This window comes from Cloeon dipterum, chromosome 2 (genome assembly GCF_949628265.1).
Source record: "Cloeon dipterum chromosome 2, ieCloDipt1.1, whole genome shotgun sequence".
Classification (NCBI taxonomy): domain Eukaryota; kingdom Metazoa; phylum Arthropoda; class Insecta; order Ephemeroptera; family Baetidae; genus Cloeon; species Cloeon dipterum.
The window spans coordinates 4,653,567-4,661,681 of NC_088787.1; positions in this window are offsets into that span (position 1 = coordinate 4,653,567).

An 8,115-nucleotide genomic window follows, 5' to 3' on the forward strand; every position below is an offset into this window, starting at 1 on the left:
GAAGTTGGTGCGGGTGCGGAAGTCGCTGTTGTCGTCCATTTGTGGGCAGCAGAATGTCCCAGATTCTCTTTTCGTAGCCAACTGCCAAAAATAAAAACAAATATGAAGAAATGGCTCTGAGTTAAACAATTTTCTCGTTTGGAACTGTGTATTTTTATTTATTACGATAAGATACTTTTGCATCGTGGCGTGCTTTGCAATCAGTTTTAAAAACTATATAGCATCCAATACCTTAGGTAGTTCAAGCGTTTGATATTTAGATGGACAAAAAGCCATTAAATTCGAATGATTGATTTTTTTTTCGTCAAAAGGAATGATCAACTGCTGACTCGATCGAATTCGAGCTTTACCTCGTCTTCGTTCCATCTCGTTTTGTACATCAGTTGCTCGATCCAGAAGTGCGTTGCTGGCTGAAAATTTTGTCTCTATTTTGTATTTTCTATACAATTGTTTAAAAGACTCCACATGTATGTCATTTTTTCTTCTGGTACGGCACTTTCGATCATTTTCACGAATTTCTGCACCGCCAATTCACAAAGACTCTCAGACCACCGCAGATTTTGCAGACTCATTTTCTTCAGTTGCAGTCTTTCGTGCATGAAGGAAATATACCAATTAATGCTGTGACTCTAATGTTTGATTTAAAATATTTTCAAGTCAATAAAAAGAAAATAGACTTATTTATTCAGCAGAGGTCAAATTACATATTTATCAGTATTAATTATTTGATGGAGAGAAACAATGGCAAATCAATCTTTTCAGCGGAGTAGTAACAATTTTTACTTGGCTCAAAGTAATTTTAAAATTGTTCGAATGGAAACGATAATGAGTGAAAGTAAAACGAAATGTTACTGCTTATTCATTCCACGGATTGCCAGCAGTACGATCAGTTTTTCTGTAAAAATCAATTTAAAAGCACTATTCAAATTTAGACTGATTATTTGGGAATATTTACTATAGCAACAAATTTGTTTCGGTCATTAATGTCAATTTTATTTAAAATACAAAATCTATCAAGCTACATAACAAGAATATGAAATGTTTAACACAAATGACTTACTGGTGGCGTTTACTTTTTACATTTGTGCCTGCAGAATGGAAAAAAAGATGGGAGATGTTAAACGAGGCAAAGTCTGATTGGTGCCTTCTTCAATATTGCAATCCAAAAACCAAGGCGGTCTCACTTGACTTTCATGATTTCTTAAAAGCGTAACGAACGGACCAATGTTATGAGCCAAACCGAGGTGATGTGATAAAAAAAGTCCTGGCGCGTTAAGAGACGTCTCCAATCTGATCAATTTGGGCAGAAAAGCCGAACCATTTTTGGTCAGTTCGCTCAGTGCCTCGGAGAAAGCGTCGTGAGAACTATATCTTCTTGAGATGTACCGGAAAGTCTTCAAATTGTTTAGGATTTTCTTTTCAGCAATCAATCTTGAAACCAGTTTTAATTCCTCGAGATTATTCCTAAAATCCACCATCTCGAAATTTTCCAAAAGAGGCGCCGACAGAATGTTTGACAGGCGAACTGTTCTTGGTTGTCTAAAAATTAATTCAAAAAGAATTCAATTTCAATTTTTGCCTCTTTGAAATAATAATATTCCATACACTTGAGCCGCTTGACGCGTTTCATTGTAAAATCCGTCGAACCACTGCAAATGTTTGAGCTTGGCGAAAAATTCCAGCTTATCATCCGCCATTTGAACTCCAAGGAGAACCATCAGCGTCTCCAAATTTGGGCACGCCTTGAAAATGTTGCTGAATGAGTAGTTCAGGCACCGACATACGGAACTGTGGATGCACAAACTGTGCAAGTTTCCCCCGTACCGCATTAAAAATCTGTCCAATATGTCAGCTGCTGGACAGCTAAGCAAAAACAAGGATTCGACTTTTTTAAATTGTAGCAGATCCTCTAAGGTTGCATGAGAAGGAGTGCTTCGAGGTTGTTTTTCTTCAAATTGAATCTACGTAATGTTTCATTATTAAAAACATATATTATGATAAAATAAGAAATAGTTTTGCCTTTAAGTGGGTGACGTTCGGGAAGCAAGTCAGTTGTCCTGGCTGAATTTTCTGCACGTCAACGCACAAGTGACGCAGCGCCGACGGTGCCAAAGGAGGCTTCGAAGGAAGCAAATAGCTTCCGAGACTGAGCAGATCATTTGCCGAATTGCTAACGATCTCCAGCGATGGCAGGAGTCTGATGCAGCGTTGCGTAAACCGGCTATAATTGTTGCGGAAAAGGAAAACTTTGAGGCGAGAAAAGCTTCTTTGGAGGTCTGCGTCGCTGAACGAATAATATTCTCCACCGTAATTGTCCAAATCGACATCGACGTGATTTAAATTTGGAAGAGTTTCGCACATGTGTTTGAGAGCAGAGAATTGAATTGGCCATTCGTTAATCTCAAGCTTTTGCAGAGTTGTCATTCTGCAGATCCCCTCGATGGCATTTTGGCTTAAAAAAATGAACTAGGAAACCAAATATCCGTCTTTTTAGAGGTGAGGGACGTGATTTTCGTTGCACAAGTTGCAATCATGTGTAGGAACTGTAAAATTCAATTTTACTTTAAAGTTTTATTTTTATATTCCGTAAAAACTACCCTGGAAATCTGTTGCGCTTGGAGAAAATCAGGGCAAAAAGTCATCAAATTCGACAGATAAATTTTTCTTGTAAAAGGATTGATAGAATTTATGAAATAGCTCAGTCGAGTTTCGAATTTGTCCAAACTTTTTTCTTCAGTCTGGCTCTTCTTGCTCATGAGTCTGTCCAAAATCATCTGGAGTGCGTGATCGGCTGAAAATGAGAAATTCAACGATTATTATGTCAGAGGGAATAATTTCAACCGACTCACGCAAATATACAGTTTTCTTTTTCGATTCGTCTTCTTCGGGGACGGCACTTTCGATGATTCTAACAAAAACTTCAACCGCAGTCTCGAACAGAGTCTGGGGTCCACGCAGGTTCTGAAGCCTTATTTTCGTCAGCTGCAGTCTTTGATCCATTTTCAGAGAGAGAAAATTTAAATATCCTTCACTGTTCGTTATAGAAATGTGCTAAGACTGGACTTTCTACAAATTTATTTACAGTCTCTATACTTGCTTTGTTTATTTATCAAAGTTCAAATAGCAAGAGTTTAAAATATAAAACCCAGGGAATGACTCCTCCTTATTCTCAAGGGACTAAATTGAAAAAAAAATTCAGAAAATTGCAAATAAAATATTAAAAATGCATGAAAATGTTAACATCCATGCGTTCATCTCTATTCTCATGTTGTTGCCACATACACACGGTAATATTCTGGCTGGAAGTGACAAAATTTCATATATATTGGTAGCGCTGTCCTCTTTGTCTTTCCCCTTTTTATCTTGACCATTTAGTTGCGGGTTGCATAACCTGCTCGGTCTATAGAGGCGGCAAAAGACAAGCATTATTATTTATTACATTGAGACAAAGAAGCAGTTCTTTTCGCCTGCAACAATGGCCCGGCTCAAAAATGAGAATGCAACTCGCTCCTGGCGAACAATCTGCTTACGACAGCAAAACAATCGATACACAAGTGTGACGTCAGCAAATTGTTTCCTCTCTCTAATTCAATCACTGCACGCCACGTGTCTCACGTCTTCAAAGCTCGACTCGAAAATTGATGTGACTCGTTACATAATTTTCTTGAATAAGAACGGAAAATTACGATAGGACCAAAAACTGATTAATTCATTTTGCCAAAAGCTGAGTGACAGTTAAACGCGGTTTTGCTTTTTTCTCTTCCATTTACAGCTATTAGCTTGCAAATTTTGCGGTTGACTGGTTTTCCCATAAATATGACTGAAATTGAAGATTCACAGCTCTTATGTTTACTATTAAAAAACGGGAATATCTATTTCGGGGGCTATAGTTCAACGGGCCATAAAATGCCAACGGTTGCACGAATTTGCAATATAAAATAATTTGATGCTTCAAGCCTGACTAATATGAATTTCATAAAATTTCCATAAAAGCTTCAGATGGACAGAATAAAATTATTTTTTTTTTGTATTTCTTTGTTAATTTTAGTGATAAAATTTAGGAGTGATAGTGGATGCTCTTGGAAAAAGCATTGAATTTGCCTTGACTTAAATACACGCATAGATTTTAATTTTATTATTTTCCTTTTTTTCTATTTAAAAAAATAAATAATATTAACATTGGTTTAGTTTTTATTATTGATATTGACATAGATGTGAATCATCCATAATATCTGTGGAAAATGTTTTCGTTGATTTCATAGAAAATAATCCTCCTGTCAGGGGTTTACCTGACGAGAATATTAAAAATATTATTATACATTGTAAACTATTTGGATGCCTAAAGGGGAGAGGAAAGGGAGGAGCCTGAGCTATAAAACTACCCTGCACGGAGAGTCGGAGAGGGCTAGAGACATTCACGCATTCTGAGCGCCGACTCCAACTGACTCTCCTCCCGGCAGCAGACCGTGCACGACGCTGGCACTCTTTCTCTCTCTTTCCCCCTGCTCCACCTTTGTGTAGCCGCTCTGTAGATCTTGCGTCGACGTCCACTACAATAAATATCCAAAGGTATGGATTTCAAAAATACGACCCTGCTTTGCTTTACGGACGTGCTGGCTAAGCCATCAACCCTTTAAGTAACATGGCTAAGAAAATAGGCTCATGACTCGCAATAGTACGGCCCTGCTGACAACTGCCTAGAAAAATCTAAATTCCTTGAATGTTTAAGATTCAAGGAAAAATATTCAAAATTCCTCTAAATAAGAAAGCGCATTCTGTGATCAGTTCAACGACCCTTCTTCTCCTCCTAACAATTCATTGCTTTGAAGGTTCTCGCTCGGGAAATGTCGTCCGCGAGGCCACTCTGCGTTTTGTGCGAGTTTCCGACGGCGGACGGCGCTGTCCAGGCTGTCCACGTGGACAAGGAGAAGCTACAAACTTGGTTACTGAACATTTTTGGCCATGAATTTGCAGAGGAAATTGAGGATACAGACCTGATTTGCTACTTTTGCATCTGGCACGCAGAGTGAGTCAATTGAAGTGTCCTGTTGAATGTGCGTTAATATTTTTTTTTTTTATAAAAAGGTTTCTAGCCAAAAACGACTTGGATTTCGAGGTTGATTCTTGGTGGCCTCAGGATTTGGATTATTTAGACGCCGCCGCAAAAGAGCTGCGGAAAAGTTACTTTGGTAGATTTAATTAAAAAGGCGACAAATAAAAATTACATAATTTTTATTGCATTTTAGACGGAAGAGTTGAGCAGAGCTGGGTTCAGTTGGAGGAAATTGATGAGTCGGAGAGCGAAGAAGAAGAAGAAACTGAATCAGAATCTGGAACTGACCAAAAGAAGAGCAGATGTTTCTACTGCAAGATGCCATTCAAATTTAGTGGAAACTTAGCTACCCACGTAAAGAACGCGCACAAAAATGCCATCAGGTGTGAAAATCGAAAATGTGCTACCTATTTTCACACAATTGAGGAAAAAGCAGAGCACGTCAAAAATTTCCACGAGACGCCAAAAGAACGAAAAATTACTCATTGCTGTTTTTGTGAGAAGAAATTCCTTAACAATAGTCAATTCCATAAGCATGTTCGTCATGTTCACTCTGAATTTACGGTGAAATGCGCTTTCCGAGGTTGCCTATTTTATTTCAAAACTGATGATGAAATGAAATCTCACTTTGACTCAACTCACACGAAGGAAGACGAGGCCAAAGTCCACGAATGCAATTATTGTGGGCATAGAGCCAAGCAAAAAATTGTTTTGGAAAAACACATTGCTGCGAAGCATTTGCCAAAGACTGTCAAGTGTAAAAAGTGCGGCAAATCGTTTTCTTCGATGAAATTGCTGAAGATTCATGATAATCGAGAACATTCGTTCAAAATTTGCTCGATTTGCGATGAAGAAGTAACTTTGCAAAGATTCAGTTTCCACCTAAAAAAGCAGAAATGCCGACGCTGCAAAACCATATTTAACTGCTCAGGGTTATTTCAAGCGCACTGGAAAACTTGCAAAGAAACTCAGTTTAAGTGTGAAAAATGCGCAAAGACGTTCCAAAAACTGTATCTGCTGAATTACCACCTGAGGAGATCACACAGAAACAACTCGTGGCGTGGTTCGCAACACAAGAATCTCGGCTTTAAATGCAGACCATGCAAGATGTTCTTCAAAAGTGCTCTAACCTTGAAAAGTCACCTGAAATATAAACACAGCGCAGCTAATTTGAAGCAATGCGCGCACTGTCCCAAAAGCCTTTCATGTCTCAGCTCTTTGAAACGCCATTTGGCGACGAAACACATTTTGATCGAAATAAGTCAGTTCGAATGTGATTTCTGTAAGAAGAGATTTAGCTGGAAAAGTAACCTTACAGAGCATATTAAATTTTCCCATTTGAGTCGTGCCCGTGGAAAGTGCACACTGTGCGGTAAGGAATTGCTCATCAGTTCCATGGAAAAACACCTTCTCAATGTTCATGATGCTCAATAATCCACTTTCAGTTCCACAAATCTCAAAAATGTACATGTAGTAATTAATTTCGAAATCTTTATTGTAATTGCTTTATGAATTAAAAACTTTCGCAAATTGATATTCTACTGTGTTTGGCATGCGTTTTTCATATCACCAGAGTTATTGACAATGTGTAACCGGCACAACACAAACGCCGAGCAGGTTGCATAACAATAGAACAGTTGCAGAGTATTTAATTTCAGTTAAATCTTTAAAATAAATTAGATTTCTATTCAAATTCAAATAAAAAATATTGAGAATTTGAAAGTCTATTACGCACTACGATTTCTAGCTGGTTGTGTAATTTTAAATTTCGAAAGTAAGGTGCAAAGGTATTTATATTAAAGTTAGGGAGTCCAAATTACCTCAATTGAATTAAGACTGCAGTTTTGTGAATTATCTTACCAAGAAAATATCCAGCAAGACTCAAAGTTATTTTTTAAGGATTTTTGTTAAGGAGTAACGCTTATTAGAAAATTTATATCGATGTGAGGAGGCCTTTCCGCTGGTCTCGCTGCTTCCGCAGGGTGTCCTCGACCTGCTCCTTCGGTGGACCATTCTGCTCTCGTGACTTAAATTACTGGTCTAAAATGTGTATCCTCTCACCTGACACGCCCAGCAACCCAAAGCCATCCATATCTTCTGCCCGTACCTCTAAGCGACGCCAAGATGCTACTATTCTCTGGAAAATCAAGGGTTAACTGACCTCATTTCGAGCTCTCCACTTTTATTGCTTGAAGGATTTTATGGAGAATGGGATAGAAACGAAAATAATAACAAAATATTTTTGGCTCTTTGAAAGAGATGATTTTCATTTTAATTCAAATCGCGGATACATCAAGCTTCAAGCCACCACCATTGTTGCATCATTGCAATCAGCATAGCATATTTAGTCCTAAAAAAATACATTTTTAAAATACAAAACTGACATATTTTTAGGTTTTTTCTTGGTTTCTCCCTATCGAAAATGCCGTGAATATCCAAAAAATGCCTTCTCAAACAAGAGCCAGCAATTGATTTGCTGCACATCTCGCGCGTCTTGCGATTTCGGTTTTTCACTGTCAGGTGCATTCCACGTTTTAATATTTTAAATTATAAAAATGTCCTCAGTTTGCATGAGAGTGTAAATAATTTATTCATGCAGCAACTAAAAATCTTAGTCGAGCTTTAAGAAAATGAGCCACTCGCACTCGCAGCACACTCGTCTCTCTTGGTGTCGCGGCGAATTTCATTTGAAAAATCAGACCGTCTCTGCCATCTCCTTTGATTCCGACTTCCGCATTGCATTTAAAAGAATCATACAAATATGAAATTCAAAGGCGAAAATACATCAAAGTATAAATTGAGAATTTGAATGCAGGAACCAAAAAAAGTTAAATTAAAATTAACGGACTAAATTAAGTTCATTTTAAAACGAATTTTAGAGGGCGGATGATGAAGGGCTGGAGCCACAAGAGGCGGCGTAAGAGCTTCTGACGTGTAGACCACCGCTGTGTCGTTCCTTGGTCTGTTGGCTGGCTGCACAAACAAAAATATTTCATTTTTAACTTGTTCATAAAATGATGCGATTATAAATTCTTATTCGAGCGCACCAGCGTGGCGCCTCG